This window comes from Solanum tuberosum, unplaced genomic scaffold (assembly GCF_000226075.1).
Source record: "Solanum tuberosum cultivar DM 1-3 516 R44 unplaced genomic scaffold, SolTub_3.0 scf00177, whole genome shotgun sequence".
In the NCBI taxonomy this organism is placed as follows: Eukaryota; Viridiplantae; Streptophyta; class Magnoliopsida; order Solanales; family Solanaceae; genus Solanum; species Solanum tuberosum.
This window is the reverse complement of record NW_006239101.1, coordinates 1,173,947-1,192,329: the sequence shown is the minus strand read 5'-3', so window position 1 is coordinate 1,192,329 and position 18,383 is coordinate 1,173,947. Positions and strand designations below refer to the sequence as shown.

Sequence of the window (18,383 nt, the reverse complement as noted above, 5' to 3'; positions counted from 1 at the left end):
TGATGGGGGGACGAGGGTAGGGGGGTAAAAAAATAAAAAATTGAAATTAGAAATATATATTTTTTAAAAACAACTTTTAATATTTTTTTTCGGGTGATGGTAATGGTAGGGGGTTGGGGGTAAGGATGAGGGTAGGGTAAAAAAATTGAAGTTAAAAACATTTTTTAAAAACAAGCTTTAAATTTTTATTTTTTTTGGAGAGGGGGGGTTGTTTGGGGGGCTGGTTTGAGAGTACAGACAAAATAAATTAATTTTTTCAAAAAAAAAAATTTAATTTGAAGTTGAAAGAGAGTTTTGAAAAATGTTTTCCTTTAAGTTTTGAAGGGAAGTCATTTTCCTTAAATTTGAGAAAAATTAGTTGATTTGAAAAACATTTTCCAAAACCAAACATGAAAAAATTGAAAAAACATTTTTCGAAAAATGTTTTCCTTCATACCAAACACACCCTAAATAATGTGGAAGTTACTATTAATAGAATCTGAAAAGAACTCGTTATTACCCTTTTTAAGTAGAACTAGAATTAGGTGCGTGTAACTGTTTGTTTACCTTATTTATTTATGGAAATCCCAATTATTTAATTTGCTTGTCCTAGAGCTACTCTAATTACTTTTAATTAGACCTTGATTCTTTTAACTACACATTAAGCGATACTACTACTTAATTTGTATCTTGGCAATCTGTTAGACGAGATGAGGTTGGAAGAGAAGAAGAAGGAAAACTCGGAATACGATGGACCACCCCTTTCTTCAGTACAACCATACCCTTGGTTTGTTATATGTCCGCCAAGAAAAACACAAACTTTTTTCAACATATCAGAAGATCGATCTTATAAAAGAAGTATACATGAGCTTTGTAACGCAATAATACGTGCTTCTGCTCAAGAGTGGCTCGTGTTAGAAGACTTTGATTCTACTGATTGTTACCTTTGGAATCCTATTTCAAACGACAAAATTCAGCTCCCACCACCTCCTTATAACGACAATCTTGAGTGTCTCTTGTCTGCACCACCCAATGATCCTCAATGTCGCGTTCTCTTCCTAATGTCTATATATTTTCTCTAAGATGTGAAAGTCTTATTTATTGTATCGTTAGTTTAAACACTATGTTTGTTTTGACTGTTACTTAAATTCTATTATCTTATATCGTTAAGATATGAAAAGTCCCATTTTGTGTAACACCTCGTTATATTAACACTATTCTTCTCGTTTTATCTCTACCCTAATTATCATATATGTTATTGATTTTATTGTACAGTTGATGAAGTTATTAAAAATACTAAAGCACACCTCACCTAGTTTGATGAACTACCGTATGATAAAGAATATTTCAGTTTCTTCTTTGCACATTGCACCTATTGACACATCTCCAATTTACCAAACTTTTTCAACATGGGTCCACTTTCTTAGCTAATTTGATTTATCGATTCCCGGTAGAGATATATATTGAATAACTTCGACTTTTTTTTATTTGCAACATAAGAATGTTAAAGACGACATTCACATGTAGAAGGTTGGGAATTATTGTTACAAGCATATATGTTTATGAAGGTAGAAAGACAGTTTCTGGTAGACCCTCTGCTCCTAATATTAATGAAAATATCTCAAGTGGATGCTACGATTAAATTTAGATTCACACAGGAAAAGTACCACTTTTGAACTTACATTCTTGTATTTTCTCTTATCAAAATCTGCATACACACAATTCAAATTGTTCAACAAATAGTGGGAAAAGTTATACGAAAATAAATACATGAATAACTTATTTCTTATCAAATTATCAAATGACCCCGCAAGGTTGATGTAGGATTTCATAAACTTTAAATAGTAAATTCAACTCATGAAGAGAGCTAGGGGAGATAAAACACTCAAAAAGTTAATATTTAAAAATTCTTTATCTTTAAGAATTGAACGTGATACTGATTAAGGATAAATAAATAAAAAATCAAATATTTGACGAGGAAAAATAAGGGGAAGTACTTGGTCGTGTTCTTATTTTCACACTAACCAAGTGAAATGAACATCACACGTGGGTTAACTCAATCATAATTAATTACATAATTAATCAGTTTATTAGTACTAAACCATAAAAGTTCCCAATTGGGCTACTCGAAAAATTACATTGCATATACAAAATTACTCGTTTTAATTTTAATATATATATCAAACCTTCTTGTTATAACTTATAATTATGTTTTTGCTAGTATTTTAGATGACGTGATAGTGTATATAATTTAATTAAACTTTGTTTGAAGATACATGTAATTGTGAATATTTTGTCCACTTTTGTAAGTGTATACACTATCTCCTAATGATACAAAATACAATGAACATGTGTGATGGCATTCAAATATTCTCATTTTGATCCAAATAAATATCTAAACATGATTTTCAACTATGAAAAAGTGTGATGGCTTATACCAAAAAATAAATATATATAACCACTATTATAATGTTTTTATTGGGTTTAAATGGAGAGTTCTATTCAAAGCTTCTTGATCATTCTTTTGCTTTGTGAACATATATAAGGACAAAATATTATTTTAAAGTTTCCAAAATTGACATAGAGCTTGAGCGATTGGTCATGTTTCATGGTGAATTTTTCTTAAAAAATAATTTTTATTTATAAAGTGAAAAATAATATTTGAAAATTAAAATTATTTTATATTAAACGGATAAATAACAAGAACAAATTTAGAACACTTTTTGATATTCCACGTCACTTTGTTGTGTCCAACTCAGTTGAAATGTGATCCAATAGTAAAATGACAAAATCCTCTTCAACAGGCACTGAAAACTTAAAAAGTGAAGGGTTTTACTATGATTTTTTTAAAAACTCCGGAAAACATATTAAGATGTTTTCAACTTTTTTATTCCATTTTACTCACAAAAAGTAAAAAAACAACTTCAATTTGTATTAAAAACCAAATACAATCTAGCATTTGGTTATCAATTTTGAAAATAATTTTGAAAAAAATATCTTTAAATATCTGTTTAATTATGAAATTTGATCAAATTTTGAATAGTTTATATTCAAATATTTTCAAGTTCTCAAAAACTCTAATTTTCAATTTCTTAATATATGGCCAAATGGACGCTTGTGCCCGTTTGGCTTGAAATTTTTTCCTTTGTTTTTTCTCGAAAACCTGCTTGAACATGGAATTGTTATAATTTTTAAAAATTCAACTATAAATTGGACGACAATAAACCTAGTGTAATCTCACAAATTTAATATGGAGAAGATAGTATGTACGCAATCTTTACCCCTCCGATATACACTCGGGTTAAGTGGATAATTCAACTTCAAGTTTATAATTTTCATTCCAACTCACTCATAAAAATTCAAAAACAACTATGATTTATATTAATAATATCCAAACACGCACCGATATATATATAAGACCAATTAAGGAAAAGTGCTTTATTTTAGGATTCTCGAATTATAAATATATGGTTAATAAATTTCAAAATACATGAATATGAAGTAGGGGTGTTCACGGGTTGGTTTGGATCGGTTATTGGTCAAAATCAAAATCAAACCAACTTAATCGGTTTTAAAATTATCAAAACCAAACCAAACCAAATATAGTATATATTTATCGGTTTGGTTGTTATCGGTTTTGGTTCGGTTTGGTTTGGTTATTCGGTTATTAACCATAGACAAAAATAAAAGAAACAATTCATTCAAAACGTGAAAAAAAAGTGACAACAATCCATTTGAAACGAAAATAGTTAGAATGACTGACATTACAGAACTTTCAATCATTGAATTTACTATGAATAAAGCTTCAAAATTCATTATTTTGGCCTAGAAGAAAGAGAAAGTGATCATTTCAATCTTATAAAGAATTGTCATAGACACACTCATATACATAAAACCAATTAGATAAATATTCTCACCTTGGACATTTTTGCTTTGAGAAGTAAATTATAAATAAATTTTGATGAAAATACATATAAGATCTTTAAAATTATTTATAAAAACAATATATTATGTATGTATATTAATTAAATATATGTATATAATTTGTCGGTTCGGTTCGGTTATTTCTTTCGATTTTTTTTCGTAACAAAACCATAACCAACCCATATACTATCGGTTTTTAAAAATCTAAAACCAAACCACACCTAACCCAAATAAAAATACGGTTTATTTAATCGGTTTGGTTCAGTTTTTCGGTTTGGATCAGTTTTTATCCGAACCGTGAACACCCCTAACAGGAAGTAATAAAAATAGCATGCACCAATTACAAAGGAAATTAATGAAGAGGGAAGATTCCTCGTAAATACAATATAATTTGGAAGAAGCTAGAGCTATTGTATATGCGTTTATAATATTCTCAATACAAATATGTCGTTAACTTGATTTGAACTATATACCAAACCAATAATATCTAATAATAATTGATCTAACCAATCAAAAGAAAAATAGTAACTAATAATGAAAAAGTCAAAATACACAAAACTTGTCCAAATTCTTCTACTTCTTTCACTGCAATTTCATTTGACACCTATCCTTATGATAAATAGTTCGTCTTGTCGTAACCTTCCTCTAAAAGGTCAACTGTCAGAATTGCAACAAAAGAATTCTGATCAAAGAGCAGATTTTAGAGAGACTCTTCATCGATCTGGTGGTCGGTTAATCACTGATCATCCAAGAGCGAGCAACCATCATGTTTAATGATTTGATGGAATTTAGTATGAATGTATGACTGGTGAATCACTTCTTTTTTTTCTATGAAGATTCGGATAAAATCGAACTTGTCTAGTAATGTTTGATTTTATTTTTTTTCATGTTAACTTTCTTGTCTCAAGGAAACTTTTGTTGGTGGAATCACAAGATTTCAAGTACTCAAGAAATGCAGCAAAATTTGTGCCTTTGTAAAGACTTGGATTTGTTTCACTAATTAATTTAGGTGATGGCTTTATTATGCTATTGAATGGAAGACTATGCAAAGAAGCCACTGAAATTCTTGACTTCAAAGAGTTCACAAGAACTCTGTGTAACACACTTTCGTACTTCCCATTGCTAAATATCTGCAAGAAAATAAAATAAAAAAATCATGTCAAACTTTGTAAAGACTTGGATTTGTTTCACTAATTAATTTAGGTGATGGCTTTATTATGCTATTGAATGGAAGACTATGCAAAGAAGCCACTGAAATTCTTGACTTCAAAGAGTTCACAAGAACTCTGTGTAACACACTTTCGTACTTCCCATTGCTAAATATCTGCAAGAAAATAAAATAAAAAAATCATGTCAAAAAATTATGAAATTGGAACTTTAAATGAAAATTAAAGTTCAAAAAATTGTTGGAGTTAATAGTTTAGTGTTTGTAATAGTACTCCATTTGTTTCATTTTATGTGTCTTGATTTGACTGACGATGAAATAGAAGATAATACTCTTTCCCATCTAAAATAATTGATGTTTTAGGCTTGAGCACATGAATTATAGGATTCACTTACTCCTAAAAATTAATAGGAGTTTTATTAAAATATTCTTAATTATGATTTCTTCTTTAGGTTGACATAATGAAATTTGTTTATTGAAGTAGGAATATGTCTAGGGAAAATTTGACAAAAGAATTGATAAATACATTCTTGATCTTTTGTGTCAAATTATTTTGGATTAGAAGAAGTAATTACGAAGATTTTGAATTAATCTTAAATCTATCACGTGATATATTGAAATCAAAGAGTTATCAAAAAATTATGGAGGCATTTTTGAAATCTTGAACCCATAATTTCAAATGTCAGATTTGTTCAACATTAAGAACTTAAACGATAAACTTATAAAATTTAAATTCTAAATTCGCTTCTGTATATATAAACTGTAGTTATTTGTTGAGCAGTTTGATGATTTATAAATTTTCACATGTTATCAGTATATAGAAGTTCAACTTCGAAACATCTCGTACCTCAAGGTGGTCTAACATCTAACGAGTTCAGCAACAAAAACCTAGCTACCTAAAGACAAAACTTATATAATTTAAATCTTTAATCTCTCTATTAAGCAATCAAATTGTAATTATAAGACCTTTAATATACGTCAGATGTCACATCAACATATAAAAGTTAAACTCGAAAAATATCTCGTACCTCGAGGTGGTCACCAACATTGACCACAAAAGCATTAAGGATGGGTTGAATAGTGACCCAATCATCATTGCACTTCACTTGTAAACCTTCAACTTCATCTTGGAGTAGAAAAGCTAGAAATCCATAATCAGAATGAAGTGGCATTCCAAGTGTCAAATCAGGATTAGGACAAGGTGGATAAAAATTAACAGCCATTAGCTGGCTTCCATCTTCAAATTCTTTTTAACATTTCATCATCATCATCATTTTGTTGTGTCTTGTTTTTTGTTGCAACATTAATTCCAAGGCTTTCTAGGATGGCTTCCACTAACTTTATAAATAAGATTTTGGTCTCTTTTGAGTATGTGACTGCCATTTCCCTGTTTAAAATTCAATACAAAATGTTAAAAAGAATTATATAATCTTGTTTAGTTATACTCTCTTCGTTTTAATTTATTTGTCTGATTTTGACACGATTCAGAGTTTAAGAAAATAAAAAATATTTTTGAATTATGTGGTTTAACTAAAGATACACCATGTAGACTGTATCAAAATATCTTTTACTTTTATGGTATTAATTATATCATGAATAAAATTGAAACTAAAAAATAATCGAAAAAACAAACCATTCTTTTAAAATGGACTAAAAAGGAAAAAATAAATACTAATAGATTAAAACAGAGAGTATAATGATTATGACAATTACAATATAATATAATATAATCACATCATGAGCAAATTATCTAGTACATGGTTTGTTGTTAAGACTAGGGATTGTAACCCTTTGCTTATAGTGATAACCATGCAAGAAGAATATATAATGGAAGAATTGATAGGGGGAGTATAATTTATATGTTTAGAAGGCAGTTTGGTGTATGAAGTATTGTGAGTTTACATCGGGTTTGAGGAAGGGCCCCATCCTGGAGGATGTTTATACGAAACTTATTTTGATGTAAGGGTGAAAAGATGATTCTACAGCTTAACATTGTGGCCTATAGATCACATGAAGATAAATTTATCGTTACTCCAAGACTCCAACTTAATTTATTTCAAACAAAAAGAGACAATCCGATGCACGAAGTATTCCTACAGTTACATATGGTTATATCCTAGCTAGAGGGACATGATATATGTAAACAATCTATCTTAACGCAAGTTTCAATTACTGGTTCCATTACTCAAACTCGTGATTTATAAATCAAATGAAGATTATATTACCGTTGCTGCAAAACTTGAGCTCAATTTATATACATTAAGGGGTCGTTTCGTGTGAAAGATAAAAATAAATAGTCTTGGAATAAAAAAAATAGTTCAAGGATAAAATTTTGGTATCTTGTTTGGCTGTCATGTTTGGTATAACTTATCCACCATTTACACCATAGTGATATGATAAGTTATCCATATATATACATAGTGAGATAAATTATCTTGAAATAACTTGTTCCCGACCAAACGACCCTAATAGCATAAACTAAAAGAACTTTTCATCTTACCTAAAATCAGAGGGAGAAGAAGGCCAATAAGGAAGGACTTGAGGAAGAGAGTCACAAACCAACTTGAGAAAGTCCCTCCAACAAAATACACCATCTTTTGTTTGATTAAAACTTGTCCCATATCTAATTGCAAGAAATTTGACAATCAATTGCTAAAATCAATCGTAAGCTGAGAAATACACAATAATCAATTATTGATAGGTAAATTTCCTATGTCATCTTTCAATTTCAAACTACAAGAAATTTGATAATCAGCTGTTAAAATCAATCGTAAGCTGAGAAATACACAATAATCAATTATTGATAGGTAAATTTCCTATGTCATCTTTCAATTTCAAACTACAAGAAATTTGATAATCAGCTGTTAAAATCAATCGTAAGCTGAGAAATACACAATAATCAATTATTGATAGGTAAATTTCCTATGTCATCTTTCAATTTCAAACTACAAGAAATTTGATGCTCAATTGTTAAAATCAATCGTAAGCTGAGAAATACACAATAATCAATTATTGATAAGTAAATTTCCTATGTCATCTTTCAATTTCAAACTACAAGAAATTTGATGCTCAATTGTTAAAATCAATCGTAAGCTGAGAAATACATAATAATCAATTATTGATAAGTAAATTTCCTATGTCATCTTTCAATTTCAAAATGCAAGAAATTTGACGATCAATTATTAAAATCAATCGTAAGCTGAGAAATACACAATAATCAATTATTGATAAGTAAATTTCCTATGTCATCTTTCAATTTCAAAATGCAAGAAATTTGACGATCAATTATTAAAATCAATCGTAAGCTGAGAAATACATAATAATCAATTATTGATAAGTAAATTTCCTATGTCAAAGTCAATAATGCAGTCAGTAATTAATGATTAAATCTTGTATTAAATACAGAACCCAATAATCAATAGTTGGCTAGTATCACAATACAGAGATCAATTCTATAATCGAGTAAATACAGAACCTAATAATCAATCAACAGCTGGCTAGTATCACAATACAAAGATCTATTCTACTATTGTGTAAATACAGAACCCAAGAATCAATAGTTGTCTAGTATCACAATAGAGAGATCAATTCTATAATCGAGTGAATACATAACCCAATAATTAATAGCTGGCTAGTATCACAATATATAGATCTATTCTAAAATTGAGTAAATACAGAACCCAAGAATCAATAGTTGTCTAGTATCACAATAGAGAGATCAATTCTATAATCGAGTGAATACAGAACCCAATAATTAATAGCTGGCTAGTATCACAATATATAAATCTATTCTAAAATTGAGTAAATACAGAACCCAAGAATCAATAGTTGTCTAGTATCACAATAGAGAGATCAATTCTATAATCGAGTGAATACAGAACCCAATAATTAATAGCTGGCTAGTATCACAATATATAAATCTATTCTAAAATTGAGTAAATACAGAACCCAATAATCAATAGCTAGCTTGTATCACAGTACACAAATCTATTGTAAATGCATACCAGCAGCTTAAGAGAAAACAATGAATACCAGCAGCTCAAGAGAAAACAATGAATATCAACAGCTTGAAGAGAAAACAATGAATATCAACAGCTTGAAGGGTGAAGTCTGGTGTGGAAGAGAAGTTAGGTTTATATGTTTAGTGGGCTGGGTATATGTTTGGATGGGCTGGGTTAAAAAAGTGAAGTGGTAAAAAAGTGAAAGGGGTTGTACAATTTTAAGCAATATGATCAACCATGAGGACGTTAAAAGTTTGGTGGCCAATTTACGCAAATATTCCCTATTTATGCCATGATTTAGATCGACTAAAGACTAATTTCTATTTTGATAAAAAAAAAAATTGGTAACTGTAATTATATTACCAGATTTTCAAGATGTACAAATTTGAAGCTTAGGACATGGACATATTCCCTAGTTTCAAAGCCCATCACCCTTGTCTTAACCAGGCTCTTATGCTAGAAAATCTACGAAGGATAGAAATTTAAATTCTGCATTGCATTAGCCATTCTAGGAATCATGCTACTTCTATAATGAATTTCCTGAATGATTTGTTTTGTAATCTCCTCTATGGTCCTCTCCCTTTGTTGGAAGAAAATTCTGTAATTCCTCTCTTGCCAAATGTAGTAAACAACTGCAGCCAATGTCATTCTATATGCTTCATCTTGTATAATTTTCCTATTAGCATGCAGTGTAGTCCATTCTAGCTCTTCATTCTACCCTGCACTGCATCTGTTGATGGACAACCAATGAAGTAACCTTTGCCATATCACATTTGCCATATTACACGCAAAAAATAGGTGTTGATGTGTTTCTGATTCTGCTTTACACAGTGAGCAAATTGAGTTAGTGTGAATCCCCCATTTGTCTAGCCTGTCTTTTGTGTACAATCTCCTTAGTATAGCCAAATACAGGATGAAGGTCCATTTAGGACTGCCTTGGTTATTGCAAATCATTCTTTTCCATGGCACCTTGCTTAGTTCACCTCTAAGTTTTTTGTACATATCCTTGATTGCAAAAGTTTCTGCCTCCATCACCTCTATCACTTGTAATCTAGCTTCTGAGATCCAATGTCCAGCTTGTAGTATTTTCCTCACAACCTAAAAAGCTTGATTAGCTTGTACTTTCCATGGTCTCCTATCTTTGATATAGTAAGTATGGACCCATACAATCCATAACTTATCTTTTTTCTTAGCCAAATCCCACAGATACTTGAGTATTACTGCTTTATTCCACATTTACACATCTGTAATATTCAGGCCTCCAGCAACTTTTGGACAACAAATTGTATCCCATGCTACAAGAACTTTCCCTTTAGTTTGTGTATCACCATTCCATAGGAATCTCTTGCATATAGCTTTTACCTGTTGCAACACTTTCTTTGGGAGTAGGGCTGGGCATTCGGTATTTCGGTTCGGTTTCAATTTTTATTTTTGGTTTTTTTGATTTTCGGTTCTTGTACAACGTGTACCGAACACCGAACCAAAATAATTCGGTTCGGTTCGGTTTTTATTATTTCGGTTTGATTTTTGTTAATTCAATTTTTTGTTATGGGCCTACTTAGTGGACTTTTTAAAATTTTGTAATTTTTTTGTTTATTTTATTTATGTTTATTTCTTTTTGCTTATTTTACTCTGTTTTTCAAATTATTGTATGATTAAAAATAATAAATTATCGTTAACATTGAAATTTAGCCTTGTTATAACATTGAAATTTACCGGTCATTATTGTGCTGCGGCTGCCTGTTGGTCGATTGGCGGCTGCTGCGTGCTGCTGGTCACCGAAACGATCGACGCTGCTATAGTCTGTAGACGACTAGACGTGGGAAGTGGGAACGGTAATTTTTGCCTTTTGGGAAGTGGGTCTGTAAAGTTGAAAAGTTTGAAAAGACAAACTTTTGTTTTAATTTTAAATTATAATATTTATTTTTAATATTAATATATATTATAATATAATATATTTCGGTAAATCGAAATACCGAAAAATACAAAACCATATACCGAATACCTAACCGAAAACCGAAATATCGAAACTGAATTACCAAAATAATTCGGTTTGGTTCGGTTTTTCGATGTTTATGCCCACCCCTATTTGGGAGTAAAAATATTTGTGCCCAGAATGCTTGAATGAAAGTTAGCACACTTTGCACCAGTTGGAGCCTCCCTGCATAAGATAGAAATTTCACAGTTCATGTGTTGAGTTTATGCCCACCCCTATTTGGGAGTAAAAATATTTGTGCCCAGAATGCTTGAATGAAAGTTAGCACACTTTGCACCAGTTGGAGCCTCCCTGCATAAGATAGAAATTTCACAGTTCATGTGTTGAGTCTTCCCAGCATCCTGTCTAGCAGTGGTTGACATTGGCTTATTGACAATTTTTTGGAGCTTAGAGGGACTCCAAGATACCTAAAAGGCAAATTGCCTTTTGTGAAGCATGTATGCTGCAATATCAACTGTTGTTCTTGTTCTGACACTCCACCAAAATACACACAATTTTTGGCCCGATTTGCTATTAAACCTGATGCTTGTGAAAACTGCTAAAAGCATTCATACAAGAGGACAGTTGATTGGACATCTCCTCTACTGAACAAAAGAAGATCATCAACAAAACTCAATTGTATGATCTGTTGTTTATGACATCTTGGATGAAACTTGAACTTGCTGTCCCTCAATGACTTCAGTAGTCTAGTGAAATACTCAATGGCTAGCACAAATAGATACGGGGATAGTGGATCCCCTTGTCTCACCCCTCTTTTTTCTTGGAAAGGCCTGCTGGGACTACTATTTATCATTATAGAATAGTCTTAACACATCTCATTATCCATGTTATAAACTGTGCAGGTATTTGCAAACCAACTAGGACTTCTTCCAGAAAATGCCATTCCAAATAGTCATAAGCCTTCTGCATATCAATTTTAAACATGCACCTAGGTGAAATTTCTTTCCTTCCATACCCCTTCACTAGTTCATGACTTAGTATCACATTATCATTCAGCATTCTACCTGGTACAAAAGCAGCCTGACTAGGATCCACAAGATAGTTCATTACAACTTGTAACCTCTATGTAAGCATTTTAGAAATTATCTTGTATAAGGTGGTACAACATGAAATAGGTTTATATTCTTTAATGGAGCTAGGGTGCTGTACTTTTGGGATCAAAGTTATAAAAGTTTTGTTAACAGGGCCATACATCTCATTGGTTTGAAAGAATCATCTCATATTGTTGTCCATGCTTGTTTGAAAAAGTGTGCATTGAAACCATCTGCTCTTGGTACTTTATTATCATCAATTCCTTTGAGTGCTGTTAGGACATCCTCTGCAGTAAAAGGTTGTATGAGTGCAAATTGTTGTGTTCTGGTGAGCACAGGGCCATCTCTCATTGTTGCTGGTTACATGGTTGGCATGGGTGAAGTTGATTTTCCTAACAGCCCTTTGTAAAACCCCACAGCTTCTTTTGTAATGTCATATAGATTCCTTATGATTGTGCCATCTTCTTTGGTGATCATTGTGATTTGATTCTGAGTTTTCCTTCCTTTCATAAGAAATATGCAGTGTTTGAGTTGCCCAATTTGAGCCATTGCATTCGAGACTTCTATTTATAAATGGACTCTTCAATCAAGCTCCATTTGGTCAATTGTGCCCTCATCTCCTTCTCTTCTTCTATCATGTGTTGTGGAATAGGTGTATGTTGTATTTGATTCTGTTAGGCCACAAGTTCTCTTCGTAGCTGCTGGACCTTTCCTGTAATCCCTACATACTTTTTTTTGTTTAAATGTTGCATTTCTCTTCTTACAATCTTCAGATTATTCCACACCCCTTGCATTCCTCCATTTTGTCTCTGCCAGCTTGTCGGTATTGTGGGTTTGAAATCAGGATGTTGGGCTAAGCAGTTATAAAATCTAAATGGCTTCTTCCTTATGTCTCTTTGTGTTTCTACTTTTATACTCAGAGAGGAGTGGTATGAGAATAAAGGCTCCATCACCATCACTTGTAAATGTGGCATTCTAATTACCCATTCATCATTCACCAGTGCTCTGTCTATCCTGCTAAACATATGCCCATTATTCCATGTATATTGCCTCCCTATTGTGTGTAGTTCTGTGATTTTACTGTGAATCATGCATTCTCTAAAATCTTTGGTTTCTGCCAGCTGTACTTGACTCCCAATGGGTCTATCCTCTTGTGCCAAAATTGAGTTAAAATCTCCCATGATCAGCTATGGTTCCCTAATGTGTGTGCTCAGTTGTTTTACCTTTTCCCATAATGAGCTCCTGGTAGCTGTGGTGTACAGGCCATACAATGTTGTGAATAGAAACTTAAAACCACTTTACTACATATCTACCAAGCCATGTACATCTTGAACTGATGATTCCACCCTTGTGAATTTGACCATAGTAGGATTCCATACAACCCAAATTATGCCTCTAACTTCATTTGTATCATTTGTGCACCACTCCCATCCTGGCATTATTTTATTGATAATACTCCAAGCTTTCTCTTTTCTAACTCTATGTTCTAAAATTACTATAATAGTTACTTTATTCCTTTTAACGAACAACCTCAGTTCCTTATGTTTGACCTCTTGGTTGAACCCTCTAACATCCCAGGTTACTAGCATATTATATTAGGGGGTTTTGGTGGTGCCTCATGAGTAACAACCTCTAGTCTTCCACTATGTTGCCCAGTTGCACAGACAGTGTCCTCAATATTTGTATTGCCATCATGTCCAGTATAATCAGTCTGCATTACCCCTTTCTTTGCTGCTCTACGCCTCACAGTTTGCCATTCTTCCTAGTCCGGTGTCAATTTTTCAATAGTCTGTTGATCACTGTCCTTAACCAGTTCCTTTCCTGTTGCTGGCTTCCATTCCTTCCTTGGCCCTTAACCCTGCCCTTTCCTTGGTGGTGGTACTCCTGGTTTATCACAAGAATGTCCCATTTATAAGCATTTCTGGCAGAAAACTGGCTTCCATTCGTACCTCACTTGTTGCTTAATAACTCTCCCCTTTGGATTCTGAATCTTGATCACAGTAGCTAGTATCCTTGTTATGTCCATTTCAACAAGTATTCGAGCAAATGAGATTCTACTTACTTGTGTAGTACATCCATCTGCATACAAAGGCTTCCCCAGACTACTATCTATTTTACTAAGCACAACAGAGTTCCAGCAGTTTAAAGGCAGGTTCGGAAGCTTAAACCACAATGGAATTGTAGTGAGGATTTCCTCCTTGAAGTTAAAATCTGGATCCCATGGCTTCATAATAACTGGTCTCCTTAGTAAGTAATGAGGTCCTAAACATAACACTTTATCCCTCTCTTCCTCATTTGCAAACCTTATGACAAAGTATCCATCAACATGATACAGTACCACTGGTTTACTAGAGAAATTACCCTGACTTAGAATGAGTCTCTCCATAGCTCCTATTAATGGTGCAGTACCCACCACATAGACAACCATTGAAGGTTTCCATTTCACTTCATCCTGAGCTATATCCTCAGCCAGTATTTCCACGACCTTTTCTCCTTCAACAATTATTGGAGGTATGTAATTTAGATTCATACCTCTAGTAGCCATACGATTCGTAGCAAACAAGTTTGCCCATGATTTCTCTAGTGTTTTTTCAGGCATATTCAGTTTAATTGCAGATCTGTCCTCAGTTACTGTTCCATTCATTCCTTGTAAAGATTGGCTGTTGTTTCCTACAATTCCTCTGTATTGCGTTAGTTCCGTCCATTGTTCCGCCCTTGCAGTTTCCCCTTTGCTCTTATCTGATTTCACCTCCGAAATATTGTTGGTTCCTTTTGGAGTGTTCGAAACTGTCTCGAACCTTTGTTTTGTTGTCTGCGTTGTTTTATTAGTGCTAGTGCTAATGTCATGAAGTATTTCTTTCTCGCGATGTCTTTGCGCTGCTCTGTGTGGTTGGCCCCTCCCCATTTCCGGCGAGGTGCAAGATAGTGCATACTAATGTGCGCCAGAGCTCAGATGAGAGAGAATTTTTTTATTTTACAATTTTTTGATAAAATTTATTTGTTTTAATTTTAACTTGTTATCTTTTATCATCAAAGAGTTAACGCAGAAATAAAAATAATAGTAATAAGATACTCCTTTTTTTGAGAGATGAAAAAATGATCCAAAAAAAGGAATTTAATATTTTTTCTGTTTCATGTCCTTTAATTCAAATCTAAAAATAAAAGTAGAAGGGAAAATGTTCAAAGCCCATCACATATTAGTCATGGTTTAAAAATGTCTTTCTTTCATCTATTGGGTCAAAAATGTCTATAAGGGAAAATTATTTTAAAATACACTCTTTTCACCTATTGAATTAAAAAGAAAAAAAAAAAACTTAGCCTATTGGAAAAAGTTCAAATTTGCACTCCTTCTACCTAAAAATATGTCTATGAACTAATGAATACTATTTAATGTTCCCGCATTTGTGCAATCTTAATATATTTTAATAATAAATATAATATTTTTATAATATTGAAATATATTTTTTGAAAATTTAGCCTTCAAAATGAATAAATTAACAAAAATATTTTACTATTGGCATACACAATGAAATTTCTCCTTCTCCGTGACACATAAAAATCAGGATCAAAATATTTTTCTACTTTAGCTCTTTTACATCTTCTTGACTCAAAATCATCAATTTCTTTATTTTTCAAAGAAGAAATAGAAGAACTAGGTAGTGACAAAATATTTTCTTCAATTTCAAGTCTTCTCAATCACCCTAGGCAGACTCAAAAAGTGACAATATTTTGTTCGATTTCAAATCTTCTCAATCACCCTAGGCTGACCCAACTAGGGTTGCAAATAGAGATTTCTTATTAGTTGAAGAGATGTCTTCTTTTTGTGGAGCTTTGAACTCAACTCTTGTCTAGAGTTTATTGAGTTATGCTTTGTGATTAGGTTGTTGCATCCTGGAGGGGACAAGTCAAGAGGACTACTGTTGGACCAGTGAAAAACATTTGACGCAGTGGACTTGAATCTCCTTATCATTTAATTGTTCAATTTCAATATATTTTGTATATATGGTAGTTCATCATTTTGTGGATGTCATCATGTCAATGTTGTTGAATAATAGTTTCAAATCAACCAACGTGAAAATTTTAGAGAAATTTTGGGTGGTTTTTGTTTGTTTATAAAATTCAACTTAGGCTACAATATTTATACCTATATAATCATTAATATTACACATAATGTATCCTATCTTGATCAATTGAAAAGGCCACTTAAATACGATTGAGAAGACTTGAAATGAATAAGCTAAATAAATGATAAAGAAGAGGAGCTAGCTATTTCAAAAATATGGGGATTGGAATTTAGCTATTATTGTCAAGTGCTTCACTTTTCTTTTGCAGCCTTGACAATGAAACAAGCCATGCCTATTTGGATCGATTTATTTTAGGATATGGTTGTACTAGACAATATGATCATCAAAGTAGCTATTAATAATAATGACATACCTACAAATCCTTTGCTACCAATACAAGTATATAGTGACAGTCTAGCTGCTATACAAATTGCTGCAAATCCAGTGTACCACGAGAGGACAAAGCACGTGAAAATATACTGTCACTTCATAAGTTAAAGAATACAACAAGGCCTGATCAAAATAGACTATCTACCTACACAAGAGCAACCAACAGATATTTTGACAAAAGGATTGTCCAGAATACAACATAAACATCTAGTATCCAAGCTAGGTGTGCTAAACATCTTAACACCTTCTAGCTTGAAGAGGAGTGTTGAGATATGAGTTGATAATGAAGTGATAGGTGTACAGTTAGAACTTAGAAGCTATTAGGATTAATAAGGGTAGATTAGTCTTTTTCACATAGTTAGTTATAACTACTTTCTATTAGTAAGTTCTAGAAGTTAGTTACTCAAACAATGAGAGATTCTCTCCTTATTAATGGAGTTTTTGTGCTAATTGAGCTAGTTGTCACTTACGTTAACAATTACTTGGTTTGAGATAGAATAACAACTTAATTAGTATGAATAAAATCATTCAATTTTGCACAAATTAACTAAAAAGTAATTAATTTAATGATAATGAACAACATGAAGATTAAACAAATTTGAAACAAGAAAAATATTGAAGAATAAAGAGAATGGTCCTCAAAGGGGTAACCAATTAAACGTAGAGTGTTTCTTGCTAACTTGTTGGCATGGAAGGCATGTCGTTATCGTCTTTGTTTTCAAATTAAAGACGTGAAGATGACGATCATCATCCTCAGTAAAGTAGATGGATTCTTTTTCAAGATTTGTACCTCGTGTGGAGCAACTCATTCCCCCATAGGCATCTAGAAAAATCGCAGTTTCACCAATGCTTTCCACCTCTATCCATGATTTTTCTACAAAATCTAATCGAAATACTTGAAAATCGTATACCTCATTCCTTTCCTTACCAAAATACCTCTGCCAAATATAAAACAATTCATTGTGGTCATTGGATTGTATAATGTATTGCACAGATTTTGACATGTCTAACAACTCGTAATCTACATAAATAAGTTTCTTAATCAATAGTTGTTGAATTTTGACTAGTCCTGATTCATGGTCTAGATCAGATATTACTACAATTAACTCTTGATGTGTTAATCCATATATTTTTCCCTTGAAAATGGTCCACTTACATAAGTAGTCATCTTCATTAAGTTGGAGATCTTGTTTATGAAATTCTTGATTATAACCTGGCTTGCAAAAATAGAGTGTAGGCGGTGTGTCTTCATCATCGTCCTCATCATCATCATCATCATCATCATCATCATCGGTGTCATCATTACTCTCCTTAATTAGGAATACAACGCGACATTCAGGAACATGAGGTGGTGCAGACAAGAGACATTTGACACTTTTGTATTTAGGGAGTGGTGGAAGCTGAATTTTGTCGTTTGAACTAGGGTTCCAAAGGTAACAATTGTCAGAATGATAATCGAGCAAAACAAGCCACCCATATGCATAAGCACATATACTTTTGCATCGAAGCTCCGATATTGTTCTTACGTAATACCGATTCTCTGATATGCTGTAAAAAGTTTGTTTTTGTAACTTTTGTCCATGTAAAATAACAAGCCAAGGGTGTGGTTGCGCAGAAAAAGGAAATCGATCAAATTCCTTCTTGTCTTCTTCTATTGGAAAAAATGGATGAAATCTTGGAGAAATTTTCTGTATATTTCTTGTATCCTTATATTGTACATGCTTGACCTTATTTATACAAGATAATCCTATTTCTAATTAATAACGGTTAACAAGAAGATAATCCTACTTCTAATAATAACGGTAACAAGAATGACTATTTACACTAGTCATT

At 32.3% G+C, this 18,383-nt stretch overlaps 1 pseudogene; it reads right to left on the bottom strand.

Annotated features, from left to right (window-relative positions):
- Positions 1-5,062: 5,062 nt before the first annotated feature.
- LOC102593597 (thebaine 6-O-demethylase-like) lies at positions 5,063-13,813 on the bottom strand (annotated as a pseudogene).
- Positions 13,814-18,383: the final 4,570 nt, after the last annotated feature.